The sequence below is a fragment of the Chenopodium quinoa genome, unplaced genomic scaffold (assembly GCF_001683475.1).
Source record: "Chenopodium quinoa cultivar QQ74 unplaced genomic scaffold, ASM168347v1, whole genome shotgun sequence".
Taxonomy (NCBI): domain Eukaryota; kingdom Viridiplantae; phylum Streptophyta; class Magnoliopsida; order Caryophyllales; family Amaranthaceae; genus Chenopodium; species Chenopodium quinoa.
In genome coordinates this window covers 7,844,788-7,870,649 of record NW_018742390.1, presented here as the reverse complement: position 1 = coordinate 7,870,649, position 25,862 = coordinate 7,844,788, and positions in this window count along the sequence as shown.

Below are 25,862 nucleotides of genomic sequence, written 5' to 3'. Positions count from 1 at the left end.
AGGTGGAACTACAAAAAAACATTATGTGACAAGGCCTTGTTTAGTTGATGTAGGAAGTAAATTCCCATGGGAAATTCTAATTCATGGAAAATTCTAATTCATGGAAAATTAATTCCATTATTAAAATGAAACAATTGACATGAATATTATGACCTTTGCACGATCGGCCGTAAATAAAACCATCTTTGATAATCCCCCTATAGAACGACCTTTGACACTGATCTTCCAAAAATAGGACGAAACAGGTTGGTAACCTATTTTGGCCCGTTCTTTAGAGTTGCACTGCTCTACCCTGCTTAAAAATAAAACTTAATATTGAATTATTATATTAATAATTAATATTTAATAATAATAATAAATATTTAATAATAATAATATTAAAAATTAATATTTAATTATAACAATAATAAGTAATTAATATTTAATAATAATATTATTAAAAATTATTATTTAATAATAATAATAATAATATAATTGGTATTTAATAATTAATATTGAATAATAATAATAATAATAAATAATAATTATAATATTAATAATAATCATAATATTATTAATAAAAATAATTAATATTTAATAATAATAATAATAATAATAGTAATAATAATAATAATGATGATAATAATGCTTTCTCAAAAAAATAATGATAATAATAGTAATAATAATACTTATTTTTAATAATATTAATAATAATAATATTTTATTTTTTATAATAAAAATTAATAGTTAAAGTAACTAATATTTAAAGATAATACTAATTATTAATTTTTAATAATAATAATTAAAATAATAATTACTAATTTTGAATAGTAGTAGTAGTAGTAGTAGTAGTAGTAGTAGTAGTAGTAGTAGTAGTTAGTAGTAGTAGCAGCAACAGTAGTAGTAGCAGTAGCAGTAGCAGCAGTAGTATTAGGAGTAGCAGTAGGAGTAGCAGCAGTTTTTTTTTTAATATTAATTATTATAATTATAATAATTATTATTAAATATTTTTTAATTATTGTTTTTTATTATTATTAAAAATTAGTAATTATTATTTTAATTATTATTATTAAAAATTAATAATTAGTATTATCTTTAAATATTAGTTACTATCTTTAAATATTAATTTTTATTATAAAAAATAAAATATTATTATTATTAATATTATTAATAATAAGTATTGTTATTATTATCATTATTTTTTTGAGAAAGTATTATTATTATTATTATTATTATTATTATAAATATTAATTATTTTTATTAATATTATTAAGGAGTGGCAGGAGTAGCAGTAGCAGTAGCAGCAGTAGCAGTAGTAGTAGCAGGAGCAGTAGTAGTAGTAGTAAGAATAATAATAAAATAAAATAAAAATAATAATAATTATAATGAAATATGCCCTGCTCCTCTCAGCTCTGCTTCAATCTGCTCTGTTGTGCCCAGAAGCTCAAAAGAACAAGGCCTTAATGGGTTAGTATTACATGTGACACTTTGTAATTGATAAGTTCTTTTTTTTTTGTACAATTATCTTATGAATAAATTGATTTTAACTTTTTTATTAAGAAAAAAAAACAAAAAACAACAACCACCCAACAACCACCTCCCACTCTGTCACTAGCGACCCTAGCCCACCCACTACCTTCCTGAAACCCCTTCACAGACCAAACTGCCTGAAACCTTTACTCCGAGTACCCATTTTGCACCCACCAACTCGAAACCCCCAATCCCACCACCACTAGCTCAAAACCTTACCCACGGGCCACTGTAATTGAAACCCATAAAAAAGGGTGGAGAGGGGGAAGGTTTCATAGATTAGCGAAGGTAGCGGCAAGATATGGGAGGGTTGGGAACGATTTGGCAGAGTTTGGGTTGCACAGCTGGTAGGAGAGGGATAAAGGGGGTTGATGACGATGCAACGGTCGACGGGGCTAAATGGTGAGTTGTTGGTGACGCTTAGCTGAAAAGGAATGGGGAAGGTAAATTTTAAAGAGGGTGTTGGGTTGGTGGTGGGGTGGATGGAGAAAGTTTTCGAGCTGGTGGGGTTTGGGTTTGATGTAGTGGGTTTAGTTAGTGAAGAGCTTCTATGGTAGGGGATGTTGAATGGTGAAGGGGTGGTGGTGAGGGTGATTTTATTTATTTATTTATTAATGATTAAGATCAAATTTCATTTTAATTAGAAAAGAAATATGTTAAAACTGAAATTAAAAATCTAACCAGGTATAATGTGACATGTGTCCTTTCTTAACCTATGAAACAAGTTACCGGTTTTTTATCCTAGTTTTGGGGGATGGTGTGCAAAGGTCGTTTCATTAGGGGATTATCAAACGGTGGTTTTATTTATGGCGGATCGGGCAAAGGTCATAATATTCCTGTCAATTTTTCCTATTAAAATTCCTAAGAATTACATAATCGCCTGTTTGGTTTAAAGCATTTTCAAGCTCTCTCATGCAAGCTTTTTCTCTCCTCAAGTGTTTTCTCTCTCCTCCTTTACTATGAAACTACACTTTTAAGGTAATCTAATCCTATAAAATTGAAGGAGATGATAATTCTAAATTTCTGGGTTGCTATGGCGGAAATCAAGTTCAAAGCATCAAGAAAGGAAGATTTTTTCGATTAATAATATGCTCATTGATCTATGTGATAAGATTTTGATTTTCCCTTTATTTTTTGTTTAATTTTGTCAATTTGAAGAAATTAGGGTTTCTTTGTTGTATTATATTATCCTTAAGTTTTCCAATAATTCCTTCAATTTTGTTGTAGTTTCAATTTGTTTAATTTATGCGGCTAATTGTATCTTGTATCCCTATATTACACATTAACAGGTTTTTTGTTTTTCGTTCTTCTTTATTTTTGTAGACACCCATTTGTGAATCCCCAAAACCAAACCCAATGATGAATACTTTTCATGTCATTTTATTATCGAACGAGGTGAAAGTGTGAAAAGTCTAGTGATGAGGATGTTTTTATTAAAATATCTCTTCTTTCTGTTTTTGAAAATATTTCTTTTCTTACCCTATTTATAAAAAAGTGCATTCCAGTTTAGTTTGGTCCATAATAAGGGTCCAATAATAGTTTAGTTGGATAGGGCTCGAAAAGAGCTTTCCAACGATATATTATAAGCCCAATTCCAATGAATAATGAGGAAGTTACGGCCAAAATACTAAATTGGGCCTGGTTTGGTTCTTACATACGGCCCAATGATCTAGAGGAGGGCCTATTATTAATTATCATTCCTAAAGCTATTAGGATTGATTATAGTCTTCTAGAATACTCTAGAAGGTTCTTTTGAATCCTAATAAAGTTAGGATTGATAATTATGTTTCAAAAAGTTTGAAATTGAATAAAACTACTCCTTTTAAGAATCCTTGTTTTGTACGAGATGGAACATATTCAACCAACATAGATAAACAGGTTTAGGGTTAATCCTATTGATTGCATGTTAGTCAAAAAGCGCACATGAATACGATCAGAATAAAGTAGAGGCCTATTATTAGGGCAGATTCAATCTCTTTTAGATTGGATTTGTACCTTCATCCCCGAACTTCTAGTCTTGGTTCCAGTCTTGGATCGTTAAGGGGTGTAACCTTCACCTCGTGAACGGTTTACAAGTTCCTAAAACTTGTTGGCGACTCTTTTGCTCTAGCTTCCTTCCCTTTGGACGCCACCATGCTTTAGTGTATGATCACAGTGGGGTTCAAGTTTAGAGTAATGCTTGAAATATTCCCTACAATTTTGTAGTTTTTTCCACAATTTTTTTTTTTCTATTCTCTAAGTTGCTGATTTAATTCATATGCAACAATTTATATTGGGAAAAAAAATTCTTTGTTTCCCAAACAAGTTTTTAGATTTTGAAATTCTTAATTTGCCAAACATGAAACTTTTGATTGAAATCTAGAAGTTGAATTCTTGAATTGAAATCAATGGTTTCAAATGAAGTTTAAGTATCCAAACGCAACCTAAATATGTTTGGTTGTCATGTGGGAATTTGTAAATCCTATGAATTGTGAATGACCAAGGGAGGGGTGGGTAAGTAACTTCTAACATAAGCAAGCTAGTCTTATAAAATTTCAATTTTTTTTAGATAAACCTTCAATTTTCTTAAATGAACATAACTTGAGTTTATTATGTACATAATAGTTTTAAACTTGTAGACACCCATTTGTGTCTCCCCAAAACCAAACCCAGTGATGAGTACCTTTCGCGTCGAATAATAATCGAATGAAGTGAAAGTGTGGAAAGTTTAGTGTTGCGGATAGTTTTAATTTCTTTTCTCTTCTCTCTGTTTTTGAAAACTTATTTTAAGAAAAACAGCCAATCCAGTTTGGTTGGTCCATGATATGGGTCCAATAGTAGTGTAGTTGGATGGGGCTTGACAAGAGCTTTTCAACGATATATTATAAGCCCAATTCCGATGAATATTGAGGAAGTTATGGCCAATTTACTAAACTGGGCCCGGTTTGAGCCTTATATGCGGCTCAATGATCTAGGGGAGGGCCTAATAGATTTATCATTCCTAATGCAATTAGGAATGGTTTTAGTCTTCTAGATTCTTCTAGAAGGTTCTTTTCATTCCTAATTCAATTAGCATTGATAAATTGACTTTTGTTGACTTTTTAGAGTTTTAATTAAAATCAAAGAACGTTTTTTGAGGAAGATACGATTTTATCCTCCTGTACGACAATTTCTATCTGATTTTAAGAAAGTGCGTGAATTTCTGAATCAGCGCCAAATGCCAGCTGTAGCGCCTGGCGCTACGCTTGGCGCCTGACGCTAGCATTGGCACCTGGCGCTAATGTTGGCGTCTGGCGCCAATAGCCAGAGTTGGCGCCAACATCGTTTTATTTGCGTCAGAACTCTGTTTTGATATTTTATCTTTTTTGGCTGATTTTCTTTATAAATAACGTCGTAAAAACTCCGTTTTCATTCATCAGCATTCATCTACAATCTACCAGTTTTCATCTACAATCTACCAACTCTCATCAAGATTTCCTTAATCTCTCTCTCTTTTTCTAAACTAGTTTTCTCTCAAATACAAAATTCCGCATTCATTAGATCTAGATACACCTAGTCATATTCGAAGTTGCCTTCGCCCTAGACGTGAAAGGTTTTATTTCTGAGGGTTTGGTCCCAAATCTCTCTTTCCATTATTTAATTTAATTGTTTTGCTTATTATTTTCCTTGAAGTTACTAACGCGTGTATTTTGTTATTAGAAAGAGGTACGAAGCATCCAAGTAAGTACTTTAATGGTTTAATTGATATTATGATATAGAAATCATGCTTAGGTTGTTATTTTGATTCCTAGTATCATGTTAAGATGTTTTCCTTAATTTGATGTTTAGGGTGACAACAATAAATTCCTTGTATCATGTCTAGGGTAATTTTAATACCAAGTATGATTAAAAGTATGATGTCTTTTATGTTATTCCTAATATTTATGATTGTTAGTATCATATTAGGGTTAAAGCTTTGATTTTTATTGTTCAGTGACATGCTAGGGTTTGTTATTAATCTTGTTAGTATCATGCCTAGGATCTTGCTATTATTATGCTTTAACATGATTCATGATTATTTTTTATAATTGTTTTGATTATGATTATAATTTTATGATTATTTTAATTATTATTATATTTATTATTATAATTATTTTGATGATTATTATTATGTTGCTTGATGCTTATTTATTATTATTGCTTGATCATGCCTTTTATGCATGTTTAAAGAGAATTTTATACTTGTAATCACGCTTAATAAGATAATTAATAATCTTATTTAGGGTTAATATGATTATAATTCAAGTGATCACCAATAATAAATTTATTTGTGCATAATATTCAACCAACATAGAGAAACAGGTTTAGGGTTAAACCTATTGATTGCATGTTAGTCAGAAAGCACACATGAATATGATCTAAATAAAGTAGAGGCCTACTATTAGGGCAGGTTCAATCTCTTTTAGGTTGGATTTTTACCTTCATCCCCGAACCCTATTTGGTTCAAGACCTTATGGAGTTGACGATCTCTTGGATCATTAAGGGGTGTAACCTTCACCTCGTGAACGGTTTAAAAGTTCCTAAAAAACTTGTTGGCGACTCTTTTGCTCTATCTTCTTTCCCTTTGGACACCACCGTACTTTAGTGTATGATCACAGTGGGGTTCAAGCTAGGGGTTAACTCTTAAAATATTCCCTATAGTTTTTGGCGACTCCACTGGGGAGGATTTCTATTTTAATTCCTGAATTTGTTTCGGCAATGATTTAGAATGAGTGGATGAGACTCGAAACGTTCTAAGTATTTCATGTGCGTAATTTTGATTAACATTATTGTCATATGCATAAAAAAGATCTCATTGGAAAGACCATCCGTAATGAGCTAAAAACATAGGATTTTACACGTAGGAAATTTGAGAAATATCTTTTACAACTAGGACCGAAATAACACTGCGCGAAACTGGAAAATTTTATCGAGCACAGAAAGCTGCCGAGGCATGTAGGAATTAGCGTCAGCGAATAGAAGCTGGCGCTAGAAATTTAACTATAGCGCCAGACGACAGCTCTGTCGTCAGGCGCTACAGCTAAATCCTGGCGCCAACCTCTGTTTGCTGGCGCCAAATTCTTCCAATACCGAGCCAGAAATATGCGTTCTAATTTCGACCAGTTTTTCGTATTGTTTGCTCGATCCTACTTCCTGATTGAGTTTTTCTCACTTTTCCGAAACCCATATGTGTTCTACATATGGACATAACCCTCTGGGAATTCATGCTCCATCTACCTGATTGAACGCTCTGAGCAACAAAGGGTACATCCGAGAATGTTGAATTCACTAAACCATGGAAGCGAGTTTTTCTAAATCTCGCGGTGCCCCATCCACTCGCGCCAACCCTTCACGGTTAGGCTTTTGCGCGATGCATCCGGACAATTAACCATGGACCCTCTATTGAGTAAACCATATCCCGAACTATAGAGAGCTAGAGCCATTGTTAGGTTGCAAAATCATTGCATCATATTGTGCCTACTTGACTAATTGTGCATTATTTGTTGTGCATATGATATATGTTTTCCTTAACCGTTTGTTTGACTTGTGTTGAGATTAAATAAATTAATGACTTAAAGAACTTTGCCTAATTAATTAATTTGAGTAAATAAAGTCTAATATTTTAATCAGAATTGACCTAGTACGACTTTAGGCATACCCCTGTTGATTAATAACACCAAAAACAGTCTCAGATTGAAGCTCCGGCATTGGCGCCAAAGTCTGAACTGTAGTGCAACTCTGTGGAGTGTGGCGCCTGGCGACAGCTCTGAAGGAATTGTGTCTGCGATAAGTGCAATTACTAGATATATCAAGGATCACTATTATGGAGATAATAAGTTCATCCTATTGGGGCGTCATCCTCTGTTGCTAGACTATGAGAGATGATCTTTGGGCTAGTTAAATAGTCCAAATCCCTTTAGAATGGATCCTATAAGGTCACACACAAGGGTAATGGGTTAAGCAAGTTAGAGGCCCATTAATGGGCCTCATGAGCATTTAATTAGTCATAAGTATGATTGGGCTAAGTGTAGTTTGAGTGGGATTAGGAATTGGGCTTTGACTTTGACTATTATTTAGAGATATGATCTATAAATAATAGTCATGCCCAGGGTTGATTAATTAAGTCACAATTAACATACAGTGAATTGTGAATCTAAGCAACCATCATCCAAAGTCCTCTCCCCTATCAAATTCACGGCCCTCTCTTTCCCCTCTCACCCACGGCCGGCCACCCTAGTGGTCCTCGTGGTGTTGCGTGGTGGTCTTTGGCTGCTGTTGAAGCAGCTATGGAAGCAGTTTGGATAAAGAAGTTCCTAACTGAGCTGGATATCGTACCAAGTGCTCAAAATGGAATCGAATTGCATTGTGACAACAATGGCGCCATTGCTCAATCAAAGGAGCCTAGGTCACACTTCAAATCCAAACATGTTGAGAGGAAGTATTACCTCATTCGAGAGATCGTTGGAAGAGGAGATGTCAAGATGTGCAAAGTTCATACGGATGAGAATGTCTCTGATCCACTTACTAAACCCCTTCCATTGCCTAAGCATGAGAAGCACACTAGTGCAATTGGATTGAGGCAAATGATGTAATTAAAAGTTGTATCTGTTTTTGGAGAAAAATAAGTTACATATGTAATACATTCATTTGCAGAATTATGTTTAATCAGAAATTTATTATTTCTCTTATTTAATTGTGGTTTCAATATTAAATAAAATGTCCAAAATAATTATGGATTGATGGGCTCGTCAGGTTAATTTATTTAAATAACCTGGTGAATGAAACCCCACAGGTGAAAAAAATCCATACATTATTTTAGTTCCTAGTCTAGAGTCATTAAAGTGGACATAAATGATCTCTTTGAATGGACTAGCATGTAAGATTGATTGGATAGCGCTGTTTCTTGGGCTATAGGAGCGTAGTGAAGCTCGGTCAATCACATGGGTATGCATGAATGATGCATGATCGAACTATAGACCTACTTTGAAGTTCAAGCATAGAACTTCCAGATATATTAATGGATTCCTTTGACATGAGTGGAACATTGATTTCATTCGATGATTGATGTAACTGTGTACATTCAAACGTCTTCCCGTAACTGGAGATTATAAACGGTGTTTCCTGGTTACCTCATGATTTGAGTGGGAGCCTTGGTTGCCACAAAATTGGATTGAGTCTACCTATTTAATTAGAAATGTGTCTTGGCCCCTTGAGGAGGGAGAATTCAGAAAATGTATGTCCGTACTCAAATGGATTACAAAGTAATCATTTGTTTTGTAATTCTAACTCAGTTTCTCAAGAAAAGATTTGTAGATTAATATGATCACGACATGAGATGCAATCATATTATCAAATCGACACACATTGACTTAAGGAATTTGAAGATTGCGCACTTGTCTCAGACAAGTGGGAGATTGAAGGAATTGTGTCTGCGATAAGTGCAATTACTAGATATATCAAGGATCACTATTATGGAGATAATAAGTTCATCCTATTGGGGCGTCATCCTCTGTTGCTAGACTATGAGAGATGATCTTTGGGCTAGTTAAATAGTCCAAATCCCTTTAGAATGGATCCTATAAGGTCACACACAAGGGTAATGGGTTAAGCAAGTTAGAGGCCCATTAATGGGCCTCATGAGCATTTAATTAGTCATAAGTATGATTGGGCTAAGTGTAGTTTGAGTGGGATTAGGAATTGGGCTTTGACTTGGACTATTATTTAGAGATATGATCTATAAATAATAGTCATGCCCAGGGTTGATTAATTAAGTCACAATTAACATACAGTGAATTGTGAATCTAAGCAACCATCATCCAAAGTCCTCTCCCCTATCAAATTCACGGCCCTCTCTTTCCCCTCTCACCCACGGCCGGCCACCCTAGTGGTCCTCGTGGTGTTGCGCGGTGGTCTTTGGCTAGTTCGTTGTTCGTTCATCTCCGTAGAAGGTCAATTGAAGGTTTCAATTGCAACTAACTAGCATTAGTGGAGGTCTTAATCTGTGCCCGTGGACCAAGTAGAGGAATCACACTTGAGGTTCTTTATCTCCCTAGTTCTTGCTCGATCACCGGTGGAATCACGCTTCAAAGGTACTATTCTTACTCTTTATGTGTTATGCATGAGATCCTTGGTTAGGTGCTATATGAATATGATTCATGATTATTTCCGCTGCGTAGTACCTATAAACTCCTATAGTGGTATCAGTTAGCCTCTTGCAATTACATATATTGAGTAATAATTCTTTGATAATCCACAATTTTAATTCCATTAGGAGGGAGAATAATTTAATTATGGGTCAATTGTTATTTTAAATGTGATTTAACAATATAGAATCATTAAAGGTGTTTAATTTGCTCCATATTAACCTTGAATTGATCCGAATTTTTGCCCTAATAGCTTCGAAAATTTTGAACCCCAAGAACCCTAATTTTCGAAAATTTCAAAAAATTTAAACCCTAATTTGTGAAATTTTGTGTTTAATTTTTGATTTATTTCGATTGTAATATGTTTGAAGAATTTAATCTTTTTGATTACATGTTAAAATTATGAATTTTCATGATCAAATTATTTAATTTAAGTGTTAAATTAAGTTGGGGATTAATTTCATCAAGAACCCTAATTTCAAAATTGAATATGATTTAGTTTTGGAATTAATTGGACCACATAAAGTTTAATTCAATTTTACAAAATCTGTTTTGTTTTAATTAATTGAAAATAAAAAAAAAAAAATTCAGCAGCATTAACCGCGGCTGGGTGGCGCTGCCACGGCGGCTGCCGCTGCTGGTTGTCCGGAGGGAGCGGTAGGGAGGGGCAGCAACACGGGTCAGAACAGCAGCAACAGCAGCAGCACCGTGCACCTGCAGCGCGACACTACTGTTTCTGCCCTGCGCCGCTGCATAGCAGCGTACACCTTGCGGTGTACGGCCACTGTGGCTGGCCACACTACGGTGGCTGGTGACAGCTTTTTCAAAACAAAAAAAAAAATTATTTTATTTTGGATAAAATCAGATTTTCAAATTTTAAAAAGATAAGTTTTAGTTTTGAAGAGATAATTAACAAGACTAAAGTTGTTAATTTTGTTAAGTTTGGATAATTGTGGAGCAAAAGATTCTATTTGGATAATGATTGATTAAATAATGTGATTATCCCATAATTATTTATGGATAATAATTGATTTAAAATATGTGATTGGTTAGTAATTAGGATAGAATTTCCTAAATTATTTAGGATAATCATGGAAAATAAATATGATTTATCTTCCATAATTCAAATAAGATTTGATTCTATCTCATACCTAAATCAAAATATATGATATTTTATGATTGGTCATGAATAATATATGATATTATTTAATTACAGTAATTAATTAAAATATGAGATATTTAGAGCCATGTTCCCTTTATTATTGTAGACACCTAAAAATGTCTCCCCAAAACGAAACCCGATGATAAATAACCTTTCACCGCCACTATTGGTCGAGTTTAGTATTTAATCCCGAGAGTGCTTAAAAAATCGTATTTTATTAAATTCATACTTTTGAATGGTCCATGGTTTAGTCTTGATGTTTGGTAAAAGCATAGTTTTAATTTCAACCCAACTTATTTTAAACCCAAACCTTTTTTTATTTTATTATTTTATTATTTTTGGCCTAAACATTTTATTTATTTTATTTAATTATTTTCTTATTTTAGCCCGAATAATAAAAGTCAGAAAAAAGCCCGAAATTATCAATCGACACTTAAAAAGCCGAAAGAAATTAGGGTTAAAAATGAATTTAGACGAAAAAATGGACTGGAAGTTCCCGCGTCACGGCAGACTGCCACCGTGTCACGGGAACCCTTCCCGTCTGACGGTGGGACTTCCCGTGACACGGGAGGTCTGCCGTGACACGGGACGTTCCGTGTCCTTTCTGCGTAAACCCTTAACGCGTTTTTCATCCCGTTTTCTGAAAATTTTCCGCGTCACTCCAAAACTGTACCGTGTCACGGGAAAGTGCACCGTCTGACGATACAGTCTGACCGTGTCACGGTACAGTCTGACCGTGTCACGGAATACTTTTTTAGGTTTTTTATCATTTTAGGGTTCCGTGTGCTCCCTCAGCACATTTTCCCTATAAATACCCCCTCATTTCTGATGTACGGGGCACCGAGTAATTCTCTAATTTTATTTTCTCTCTTCTATGCTTTAGCCTAAACACTAGCATACCCTTTTCACTTCAAAATTCCTTCTTCAAGCACTCAAAGGAGTCCATATTTTACTCGAGGTTCTGTCCTTAAACCAAGCCGTGAAAGGTAGAACTGTTTGAGGGTTTGGCCCCAAAATCAGCTTTATTTAATTTAATTTAATTTAATTATTTTTTATTTATTTCCTTGAAGTTACTAACTCGTTTATTATTTTTTAGTTGCAAACAAACAGATTCAAAGTAAGGATCATGCTCTTTTATTATTATTTTTCTAACGATTTTGTGTTGTTGGAATTGTGATTAATTTGGTTCCAATATTAATGTTGTTCTATTATTGTTATTATGATCACCATATTGCATGTTTAAAGGGAATATGTAATTGAAAATCACGCCTAATAAGATAATTTGGACAACCGGCTTAGGTTCCTTTTTAATCTTATTATTAATTGAAGTGATCACCAATATTTTAGAATTATGTGTGCATTAATATTAAACCAATTTAGTTAAATAATAGTTTGGAGCGAATTGAATTATTGTTTGTATGCCTTTGAGATCACAGGAGTGCTTTTCATTATAAGAATCGAGTAGAGGCCAATACGGGCGAATGTGACTCCATGACTCACTTCGTACCATCATCCCCGATCCTCCTTTCGTGGTTCCGAACCATATGGAGTTAGTAATCTCATGGATTATGAATGGGGTGTAACCTTCACGGGTCAATCGTTGTTGTCTTCGTTGTCCCTTATTCGTGGTTGCCTTTTATGATCCGTGAACGGTTTACAAGTTCCTAAAAAACTTGTTGGCGGCTCCCTACTTTATTTGTCCCTAATCGTTGTCCCTAATCGTAATGTCAATTCCCACTTCCTATGAATGCCAAGCATATTCACAACATGCTTTTTAACGTAGGCACACTTCGAATGACGCCTACAATTATGATCATTTGATGTTATAGTTTAGGAAAGCATGATGAGTGATTTATTATATGGCACTTTATAATATATGATATTATTTATTACTATATATAAAGACTAGTATGACCCATAGATTCTAAATACGATCTGCGCATCGTTTAATATTTTTGTAATCTAAATACGGTCTGCGTACCGTTAAGTATTTTTGTAATTTATTTTATTATATTTAAGTAGTAGATAGAATAGAATAAAATTACAGGTTGCAGTTGATCCAAAAGCCAATGAAGTGAAGGCCCAATGGAGCAAGATGGATGAGATCCATGAAGGTTCAAGTGGGAGCATTTTGCTTTATTAGTTTTCTTAGGATTAAGGGGCCATACTATGTCATGTTTTATTGCATTAGTAGATCATGCATGTTTAGGTTTATTTATGTTGCTTGATGATGCGCTAGAGTTCACTAAATAATCACAACATAATAAATCTAGATCCTAGTAATATTGAGGCAGCTTTTCCAATTAAAAACCCGATGAGACCTTTGACATTTATGATGGGTCATGCCAAAGCTGGGCATCATAGTTTTCATTGGGGAGTGGGGGTAGGACAAATTCTACACTTTTAATTGGTTATACTCAACAGGGTTACCTAAAGATAAAGTTTAGAACCCTGAAGCTAAGGGTAATAATTAAACATGTGATGATTAATTATTCAACCAAGAATTACAAGAGTTGTAATCAGTAAAGAGTTTACTCACCTTGAAAATGTAATGGTTGATGGCAGGGCCAAAGTCCGGTCAATTATTGCACAAATAAAGGATCTTGGAATCATTTTATTCAATAGGGATCATTTAAAATTGAATAAATGCTTTAAAGTTACCAATAAATTCTAAAATTGCTTATGGTACTTTAAATTTGTAAACATAATTATTGAATTTTGCCTCGTTTTGTTTTGTTTATAGATGAATAACTTATATGACAACACAGATTTACCAATGAAACTCAATTTAAGGCTAAATCTCAGAAACTACATGCAATGGGAGGACGAATTGAGAAATGTTCTCACAAGCCACAAGCTTGAAGCTCGTCTGTATGTACCCATTGGGAACAAGTGTGCTCTAGGTCAGGATCCTGAAAGGCATGCGAAATTAGTTTCGGATGCACAAAGGGTCAAGTACCTAATACTGGAATCTATTCCAAACTGTTTGTATAATAGGTTCAGACGGTATGAGGTGACCAACTTGTATCAATGTCTTCGTGCTATCTGTAGAGGTGGAATGGGGGCATTGGGTAGTGAAGGTGTCAACGATCCTAATGTAAGAGAGGTCGTTAACTCGATCCCTCAGATTTACTATTCATGGGCTGATAGTTTAAGGTATGAGACTTACAAGATTCATGGTAAGATAACGGCAAAGAAACTCTTGCCTGGTCAGTCAGTGAGGAACCATGTTAATGAATTGATTGATTTAATCAATCAAATGGACCTCCTTGGGAAACCGATCGATGATGAATCCGCGCGTGACATTATCTTGTTCTCGCTCCATGATGGTTTTGACATAGTAAGACTTTCTCATAATGATGAGGGATCATCAGCAAATTTGGTCAACATCTTACTTAACCATGCTGAAGAGTACCTGATAAGGAGAGAATGCCAGTGCTTCTTTTATGGTGGATGGCAAGTCCATACACCAGGGTGTCCCCATTACACACCAGTGAAAACAGAAGGTAAGGAGTTACTTGATGTTTTTGTTGTAGAGATTAATCTTACTTCATCCTCCACTTGGGTATTCGATACCGGTTGTGGTGCTCATATCATTAATGACGTGCAGGGCTTAAAAGGAAGTAGGAAGCTAGATCCAGGGGAAGTAACACTTTGAGTAGGAAATGGAGCAAAAGTTGTTGCACTTGCTATTAGGAGTTATCATTTGAGACTACCTTCTGGACTTATTTTAGTACTTAATAACTGTTATTTCGTACCCAGCATTACTAAAAACATTATTTCAGTTCCAGTTTTAGATACTGAAGGATTTTCATTTGAAATAAGAGACAAGCGTTGTTTTATTTCAAAAGAAAGTATGTTATATGCTAATGCTAAGTTAATCAATGGCTTGTATGTTTTAGAATATGCAACTCATGTCTACAACATAGATCATAAAAAGCAGAAAACAGATGGTTCAAACCCAACTTACCTATGGCATTGTAGGCTTGGACATATTAACCAAAAGCGCGTCCAGAAATTACATAAGGATGGACTCCTTTCTTATTTTGATTATGAATCATTTGAAAACTGTGAGTCATGCTTGCTTGGGAAAATGACTAAGTCACCCTTTACGGGTATAGGTGAAAGAGCTAGTGACCTTTTAGGACTCATACATACAGATGTGTGTGGACCAATGAGTTCAAAAGCTAGGGGTGGATATAATTACTTCATTACTTTCACTGATGATTTAAGTAGATATGGTTACATTTACTTAATGAAGAACAAGTCGGAAGCCTTTGAAAAGTTCAAAGAATTCCAGAATGAAGTGCGAAACAAACTTGGGAAAACAATTAAGGCATTGCGATCTGATCGTGGTGGTGAGTATTCGACCCAAGAATTTGATGAACATCTGATTAATTGTGGAATACTTTCACAATTAACCCCTCCAGGGACATCTCAGTTAAATGGTGTGTCAGAAAGGAGAAATAGGACCTTACTAGATATGGTTCGGTCCATGATGAGCTTTACTGATCTTCACATATCATTCTGGGGATATGCATTAGGAGCAGCTGCAAATATACTAAACAGAAGCTCGTCCAAAGCAGTTGAGAAGACACCATATGAGTTATGGACTGGAAGAGTTCCGAAATTGTCTTATCTCAAGATTTGGGGATGTGAGGTCTATGTAAAACGTTTACAAAGCGACAAATTACACCCAAAATCAGACAAGTGTTTCTTTGTGGGTTATCCTAAAGAAACAAAAGGGTATTACTTCTACAATCACGAAGATAACAAAGTGTTTGTTGCTCGCGATGGTGTCTTTCTAGAAAAGGAATTTCTATCTAGAAAGCCAAGTGGGAGTAAAGTGGTTCTCGAAGAAATTCGAGACGAGCAACAAATGGATGTGGATAACACCACGTCAGAGGCGAGGGCGCATGAGACGATTAATCATGCGTCGGAGCAAGCTAATTCCACCAGCGAGACTCCTATCGTCCCACTTGAATCTAATTCATGCGAAAATCTTCAAGGAGTTGGAGAGAAAATTTCTACTGTTGCTCCTACCCCACGTAGGTCTGCCAGAATCAGAAACAAACAGTTTGTTGAAGTTCTGTTAACTGAGGATTCTGAAATCTTCTTATTGGAGAATGAGGAACCTTCTACCTACAAGCAAGCTTTGGTGAGCCCCAACTCAAATGAATGGCTTGAGGCCATGAAATCCGAAATGGAATCAATGTCTGAAAATGCTGTGTGGACCCTGGTGGACTTGCCTGATGGGATAAAACCTATTGGTTGCAAGTGGGTTTACAAGATTAAGACATACAAGGATGGAAATGCCTACATCTATAAAGCAAGACTGGTAGCAAAAGGATATAAACAGATTCATGGTATTGACTATGATGAAACCTTTTCTCCAGTAGCAATGCTTAAGTCCATTCAGATTCTTCTAGCGATTGCTGCATTTTTCGATTATGAAATTTGGCAGATGGATGTCAAAACCGCCTTCTTGAATGGGTTCTTGATGGAGGAAGTGTATATGACACAACCTGAGGGTTTTGAAGATCCAGAAAATCCTGGAAAGGTATGTAAACTTCAGAAATTCATTTATGGATTGAAGCAAGCATCAAGGAGTTGGAACGTTCGTTTTGATGAATCAATCAAACAGTTTGGTTTTGTCAAAAGCGAAGAGTAACCGTGTGTATACAAGAAGTCTAGTGGGAGCAACATAGTTTTCTTAGTCTTGTATGTAGATGACATACTCCTCATGGGGGACGACATACCAATGCTTGAGTCAGTCAAGGACTGGTTGAAGAGTTGTTTCTCCATGAAAGACTTGGGTGACGCCGAGTACATTTTGGGAATCAAGATTCATCGAGACAGGTCTCGAAGAATGATTGGGCTGAGTCAAGAGACTTATATTGATAAGGTTCTTGATAAGTTCGAGATGTCAAAATCCAAGAGAGGATTTCTCCCCATGTCTCATGGCATTACGCTCAGTAAATCTCAATGTCCGGTCACACCAGACGAGATGAGACGTATGGCGATTGTACCTTATGCTTCGGCAGTAGGGTCAATAATGTATGCCATGATCTGTACAAGGCCGGATGTTTCATATGCTTTAAGCATGTGTAGCAGATTTCAGGCAAATCCAGGAGAAGCACACTGGACAACTGCCAAGAACATCCTTAAGTACTTGAGAAGGACTAAAGGAATGTTTCTAGTATACGGTGGCGAAGATGAGTTGGTTGTAAAAGGTTATACGGATGCGAGTTTCCAAACAGACAGAGATGATTTTAAATCCCAGTCTGGATACATTTTCTGTCTGAATGGAGGAGCAGTGAGCTGGAAGAGTTCGAAGCAAAGCACTGTCGCAGACTCTACAACAGAATCAGAGTATTTGGCTGCTGTTGAAGCAGCTAAGGAAGCAGTTTGGATAAAGAAGTTCCTAACTGAGCTGGATATCGTACCAAGTGCTCAAAATGGAATCGAATTGCATTGTGACAACAATGGCGCCATTGCTCAATCAAAGGAGCCTAGGTCACACTTCAAATCCAAACATGTTGAGAGGAAGTATTACCTCATTCGAGTGATCGTTGGAAGAGGAGATGTCAAGATGTGCAAAGTTCATACGGATGAGAATGTCTCTGATCCACTTACTAAACCCCTTCCATTGCCTAAGCATGAGAAGCACACTAGTGCAATTGGATTGAGGCAAATGATGTAATTAAAAGTTGTATCTGTTTTTGGAGAAAAATAAGTTACATATGTAATACATTCATTTGCAGAATTATGTTTAATCAGAAATTTATTATTTCTCTTATTTAATTGTGGTTTCAATATTAAATAAAATGTCCAAAATAATTATGGATTGATGGGCTCGTCAGGTTAATTTATTTAAATAACCTGGTGAATGAAACCCCACAGGTGAAAAAAATCCAGACATTATTTTAGTTCCTAGTCTAGAGTCATTAAAGTGGACATAAATGATCTCTTTGAATGGACTAGCATGTAAGATTGATTGGATAGCGCTGTTTCTTGGGCTATAGGAGCGTAGTGAAGCTCGGTCAATCACATGGGTATGCATGAATGATGCATGATCGAACTATAGACCTACTTTGAAGTTCAAGCATAGAACTTCCAGATATATTAGTGGATTCCTTTGACATGAGTGGAACATTGATTTCATTCGATGATTGATGTAACTGTGTACATTCAAACGTCTTCCCGTAACTGGAGATTATAAACGGTGTTTCCTGGTTACCTCATGATTTGAGTGGGAGCCTTGGTTGCCACAAAATTGGATTGAGTCTACCTATTTAATTAGAAATGTGTATTGGCCCCTTGAGGAGGGAGAATTCAGAAAATGTATGTCCGTACTCAAATGGATTACAAAGTAATCATTTGTTTTGTAATTCTAACTCAGTTTCTCAAGAAAAGATTTGTAGATTAATATGATCACGACATGAGATGCAATCATATTATCAATTCGACACACATTGACTTAAGGAATTTGAAGATTGCGCACTTGTCTCAGACAAGTGGGAGATTGAAGGAATTGTGTCTTCGATAAGTGCAATTACTAGATATATCAAGGATCACTATTATGGGGATAATAAGTTCATCCTATTGGGGCGTCATCCTCTGTTGCTAGACTATGAGAGATGATCTTTGGGCTAGTTAAATAGTCCAAATCCCTTTAGAATGGATCCTATAAGGTCACACACAAGGGTAATGGGTTAAGCAAGTTAGAGGCCCATTAATGGGCCTCGTGAGCATTTAATTAGTCATAAGTATGATTGGGCTAAGTGTAGTTTGAGTGGGATTAGGAATTGGGCTTTGACTTGGACTATTATTTAGAGATATGATCTATAAATAATAGTCATGCCCAGGGTTGATTAATTAAGTCACAATTAACATACAGTGAATTGTGAATCTAAGCAACCATCATCCAAAGTCCTCTCCCCTCTCAAATTCACGGCCCTCTCTTTCCCCTCTCACCCACGGCCGGCCACCCTAGTGGTCCTCGTGGTGTTGCGCGGTGGTCTTTGGCTAGTTCGTTGTTCGTTCATCTCCGTAGAAGGTCAATTGAAGGTTTCAATTGCAACTAACTAGCATTAGTGGAGGTCTTAATCTGTGCCCGTGGACCAAGTAGAGGAATCACACTTGAGGTTCTTTATCTCCCTAGTTCTTGCTCGATCACCGGTGGAATCACGCTTCAAAGGTACTATTCTTACTCTTTATGTGTTATGCATGAGATCCTTGGTTAGGTGCTATATGAATATGATTCATGATTATTTCCGCTGCGTAGTACCTATAAACTCCTACAAGCTCTGTCGTCTGGTGCTACACTACACAGTGCGGCGCTAGTCCTGTCGTTTTGCCGACAGTTTGGATTATTGATCGAGTCATCATCTAGTGTCTAATTAACCAGTTTGCTAAATAATTCGGTTAAATTTCGCTGTCAATAATGCTTTGTTGAGTCATTAATTGAGTCTAGGCACTAAGTCCCATGGTCATGACACGAGTCTTAACATGTCACCTACACTCACTAGTCTTAGCACACACTTTAAGTATATGTCACCATGACCATGTCTTAGGTTCATGCATGAGTCGGGTTTTTCCGTCGTTTGAGTTGGGGGGCACATTCTATTCCTAATTTTCCACATTTCTCCATCTACATGCTTTCTCCATATCATTTTTCTACCTTCTATCCGTTGCATGTTGAATAAAGTTTGAGTCAAACAATTAACAATAGATATCCCCAAATTCCTTTTCCACAATACTTGGTCGAGGAGAGAAGGGCGATTAATCAAGGACAACCACTTTATTCAAGTTTCACTTTTCGATAAACCAATTCGTCAAAAAAGGAAGGCTATAAAGATAATGGCAAGTCAAGAAGAGGTCAATGAACTTAGGAATCAATTGAATGATGTGACTGAGGTGTTAAAGGCTTTAACCCTAAAAATTGATGACCCTGTGAAGCAACAACAAATGAACCTCATGCAAGAAAGCTTGAGCAAGCTATCTAGTGACTATAAATTTCAGGGCATTAAATCACAAGGGGTCTCGCTGGACAAGGAACTTCTTCCGCATAAGTTCAACGCCACTTACATCCCAAAATTCAAGGCAACAGATAACCCTTACTTTCATCTAAGAGCTTTTGAAACTATAATGAGCATTAAGGGTATCGATAAGAAGGTTTTCCCCTCTCTATTCCCACTATCTCTCGAGACCGTTTGCCAGCAATGGTTCTTTTCTCTCGAGAAAGAAAAAACCTCTTCTTGGGAATCCATAGCAAACGCTTTCATAGATAGATATAAGTGCAACATCCAAGACGAAACAGACCATAGACAACTTGAGATGTTAAAACAAAAAGAAAACAAAGGGTTCACGTCTTTCTTCAATACATGGAGGGAAACTTCTGCTAATATGGTCAAGGATCCTACCAAAAAAGAATATGTGAGGATGTTTATCAAGAATCTTCAAGGGAAGTATTCAAAGAACTTAAGATACCAACACAACTTGAATACTTTCAAGGATGTCTATAATATAGGCATTGACATTGAAGATGACCTTCTGAAAGATAATTGTGCGAGAGGAAAGAAGAACGACTATCCTTCTTCTTCCTCTCCCAATAATGAGGTACGTACCACGAACGCCTCTAAATCACGAATCCAAAGGTCAAAAAGAGTGTTCACCCCACTTGGTATGAGTTATGAAACAACTTTCGAGAAGCTACATCACAAAGGACTAGTCATGCCCATAGGGCCTATCAAAGATCCAGTTCCAGAAGCCAGGCCACCCAAGTGGGACCCCAATAAGCACTGCAAATATCACCAAGGAAAGGGTCACGACACTGAGGAGTGTTGGAAACTCAAAGAAGCTATTCAAGATCTGATCGATAACAATGAAACTTTCGAGATTCTAGCCATCGAAGATGACCAAGCATCCTTCGATCCATCACTTCTTATCACACCTGTAGGAGAGCCCATGATCGAGACAGCTTATATGACCTCTCTCGATGAAGTGGCCATGATTGGGGAGGATGAAAGTCTTTTCTTAGATAATACCAGGGAAGACTCGTCAAGTCTAAAAGAGGACGTGCGAAAATTGCAAGATGTCGTTGCCATTCTCTTGAATGTGGTAGAAGGATTAGTGTAGACACCCATTTGTGTCTCCCCAAAACCAAACCCAGTGATGAGTACCTTTCGCGTTGAATCATAATCGAATGAAGTGAAAGTGTGGAAAGTCTAGTGCTGCGGATAGTTTTAATTTCTTTTCTCTTCTCTCTGGTTTTGAAAACTTATTTTAAGAAAACAGCCAATCCAGTTTGGTTGGTCCATGATATGGGTCCAATAGTAGTGTTGTTGGATGGGGCTTGACAAGAGCTTTCGAACGATTTATTATAATCCCAATTCTGATGAATATTGAGGAAGTTATGGCCAATTTACTAAATTGGGCCCGGTTTGAGCCTTATATGCGGCCCAATGATCTAGAAGAGGGCCTAATATAGATTTATCATTCCTAATGCAATTAGGAATGGTTTTAGTCTTCTAGATTCTTCTAGAAGGTTCTTTTCATTCCTAATTCAATTAGCATTGATAAATTGACATATGTTGACTTTTCAGAGTTTTAATTAAAATCAAAGAGCATTTTTGAGGAAAAATACAATTTTATCTTCCTGTATGGCAATTTTTATCTGATTTTAAGAAAACGCGTGATTTTTTGAATCAGCGCCAAACGCCAGCTGCAGCGCCTGGCGCTACGCTTGGCGCCTGGCGCTAATGTTGGCGTCTGGTGCCAATAGCCAGCGTTGGCGCTGGCTCAATTTTATGTGCGCCAGAACTCTGTTTTGATATTTTATCTTTTTGGCTGATTTTCTTTATAAATAACGTGCTAAAAACTCCGTTTTCGATAACCAGTATTCATCTACAATCTACCAACTCTCATCAAGATTTCCTTTATTACTCTCTCTCTCTTTCTCTGTATCTTTTCTAAACTAGCTTCTCTCAAGTATAAAAATTCCGCATTCATTAGATCTAGACATACCTAGCCATATTCGAAGTTGCCTTCGCCCTAGACGTGAAAGGTTTAATTTCTGAGGGTTTGGTCCCAAATCTCTCTTTCAATTATTTAATTTAATTGTTTTAATTATTATTTTCCTTGAAGTTACTAATGTGTGTATTTTGTCATTAGAAAGACGTACGAGGCATCAAAGTAAGTACTTTAATGGTTTTTATTGATGTTATGATGTAGAGTTCATGCTTAGGTTATTTTTATAATTCCTAGTTTCATGTCTAGGGTAACTTTAATATTAAATATGATTGTTACGATGCTTCCTTTGTTCTTCCTAATATTTATGATTTTTAGTATCATGTTAGGGTTGAAGATTTGATTTTTATTGCTTAGTGGCATGCTAGGGTTTGTTATTAATCTTGTTAGTATCATGCCTAAGATCTTGATATTATTATGCTTTAACATGATTCATGATTATTATTATGATAATGATTTTATTATTGTTATAATTATTATTGTGATTATCATTATGTTGCTTGATATTTATTTTTATTGCTTGATCACGCCTTTTTATGCATGTTTAAAGGGAATTTCTACTTGTAATCACGCTTAATAAGATAATTAATAATCTTGTTTAGGGTTAATATAATTATAATTCAAGTGATTGCCAGTAATAGATTTATTTGTGCATTAATATTCAACCAACATAGATAAATAGGTTTAGGGTTAATCCTATTGATTACATGTTAGTCAAAAAGCGCACATGAATACGATCAGAATAAAGTAGAGGCCTATTATTAGGGCAGGTTCAATCTCTTTTAGGTTGGATTTGTACCTTCATCCCCGAACCCTTATTTGGTTCAAGACCTTATGGAGTTGACGATCTCTTGGATCGTTAAGGGGTGTAACCTTCACACTGTGAACGGTTTACAAGTTCCTAAAACTTGTTGGCGACTCTTTTGCTCTATCTTCTTCCCTTTTGGACGCCACCTTACTTTAGTGTATGATCACAGTGGGGTTCAAGCTAGGGGATTAATGGTTGAAATATTCCCTACAATTAGCAAATCGAGTAATGGCCATCGAACAAAATCCTCTCCAAGGGCTTAATGAAGAACTCAATGCTCCTAAGCCACGGGCAAAACGGACCATTGAAGAATACACACCAATAGGAATTACTTACAATGAAGCTTTTGAATGTCTTCATGATCAAGGTCACATTCACTCCATTGGTCCCAGTCAAGACCCTCCATCTGAAAAATGTTTTCCCAATTGGGATCCAAATTCCTATTGTCGATGCCATAAAGGTCGCGGTCACACTACTGAAAAGTGTCTCGCCCTCAAGGATCGTATTCAAGACTTCATTAATTCAAATATCCTTCATGTTCCTCCGCGCGACAAGAAGGCCAAGATTAGTAACAATAACAACAGTGGCTGTAAAGGGAAGAAGAACGACTATCCTTCTCCTTCCGAAAACACCTACTCTAGCAACAGTGTTGGTACTTTCAACCTTAATGAGATCTTAGGATTTAGAAAGCAACAAAAAATGGATTTTACCCCTATTAGAATTAGCTACGATGATGCTTTCGATCGACTCCATGCCAAGGGACTCATTACTCCTATTGGACCTCTTCAAGATCCCCCGCTTGAGAAGAGATTGCCTATTTGGAATCCAAATGTGCGCTGCAAGTACCATCAAGGTAGGGGTCATGCTACTGAGAGCTATTGGAAGCTAAAGGAGGCTATCCAACATTTGATTGATAATAACAAGCTTCCCATACCTCCAGTTAACAAGAAGAGCGAGTAATGATAAAGCAAACAACACAAGACAAGAGGCGAGCTTCAACGACGAGATTTCATGACATCTTTTTTCTTTTTCTTTATTTACCCTTTCTCCAATAAGTCTAGCATAGACACCTTTTCTTTTCCCTTATATTAATTTTGTAGATTCTTTCTTTTCTCCTTTTTAATAAAATGAGTATTTATTCTCTTACATATGATCATTTCATTACATTGCATAAAAAAAAAATTAAAAAAAAAATCCATGTCGAACTAAGCACAAGGTATACCAATGATTTGAGGCACCTCTTGTAGCCACATCATATTACCTTTCACCCTTCAAATATGCAATCCTTTTTTGATAAACCACTTTGAGCCTCGTCTAACGATAGACCTTTCATTCTTCAACCCATATCTACCAAACCTTGGGATGGGATGGTGTGTAACTTATGCAATTTCAAAAGCTTGAGTGATTTCAAAAGATCAAAATAAATAAAATAATCAAAAAATAAATAAAAGTGTACAAAAGGGTAAGTGTTCCAATGTCTTTGATATGAAAATATCTTTGATAAGAACACGTCTCAGATTGCGTCACTTATCGAGTGCTTGGTACCGTGCCTGAGAAACATGAATGCCAAGTAAGTGATAGACCGCATGATCGGGATTGCCCACACTTATAAAAATAAAATAGATGCTAAAGCAAAAGAAAAAAAGAGAGCTAAAAAAAGAGTCAAAAGCCTCAAGCATAAAAATATAAAGATTTAAAAGCAAAGTTGCACAACTTGGGGGCTTATCGAGGGTCTTGAGCCTTTATCCCCTTCTTCTATAACCTTTAGCCTAACCACGTTACAACCTTTAAAAAGACCTTTTTGAGGTATATTATGAAGTAACCAATATTTATATTTGAGTAATAAACTAAACTACAAAGATTGATAATAGGGAAGTAACCAACCTTTAAAAGTAAAGTCGTATCCCCTAATCAAAAATAATTCCTAAGTCCTCTAACTAAAGAAGATAGGGAAGTAGGGTCGATCTCCACAGGGAAACAAGTCTTTCTATTCCTAATTAACTAATATAATCTAGATTATGAAGTAACCAATATTTATATTTGAGTAATAAACTAAACTACGAAGATTGATAATAGGGAGAAAACAATATATAAAAGGATCTAGGGCATAGGTTCACCAATAAATAATACTCCAGGGTAAAACATAATAATCAATCATTGACATTACATAAATAACATGATTAACAGGCTCTCGCAATTTATTAATCAACGTAGATCTAACAGGCTCTCGCAATTTACTAGATCTAAGTTCTTATTGAAAATAGCCTTTAATATCAAATTAACATCTGCTCGATTCATCAATTCAATATTGCTATACTTTTACAAGCCGTAATTGTAAAGCGTTAAAACAATTCAATAAGAAATTATCATGCAATTTCAAGAACCAATAATAGTCAATCATCAGTGCATCAATTAACCAGATTGTAAAGGACTTTCGCTACGTATTACAATCACAGAATTAATCTACCGGTATTAAATCTCATCTCTCGAATCTTGACTTAACCATTTATAAATTAATCTACCTATTGAAATTAGACCTAAACATCAATTCTCATCTCTCGAATCTCGAATCAATATTATCAAACTCAAGCATAAAAGATAGGCATAATCTAGTCACAGAGCATTAAATCAATCAATAGGAAATTAATTTAACATTGATCATTAACAGCAATAACTTACCCCTTCATATTATTTATGGATCCCCATGAACCCTAGAAATAAAACTACTCACACATGATAGAAACTAAACTAATCAAAGAAATAAAGTAAGACATGATTGAAGGAATAAAATAAACAACTAAGATTAAGAGAAGAGAAACCGTTACCAAAATAAAGCTAGAATTAAAAACAAAAGTTTAAGAGAAAGAAAATCTAAGAGAAAAAATAAGAGAGTAAAGAAAGAGTAAAAGGGAAGAGAGAGAGGGAGAGAGGAAGGAGCTCTTAAAATCGTATTACGGAGGAGTATTTATACTCCGTACAAATCCTAAACAAAAACAAACTAAAACGATGCTAATCGTCCCTTAATGAATACACGCGCCCGATCAGGTGAGGCACCGCCCGATCGGACGCGCCTTTTTGCTCATTAATACTAATCTCACGCCCGGTTGGGCGCATCACCGGGCGCCAACCTTAGCTTCTCCCGCCCGGCCGGGCGCGTCTCCAGGCGCCAGCCTCTTTGGCCGGGCGGTTCACTTGGGCCACTATTTGGACT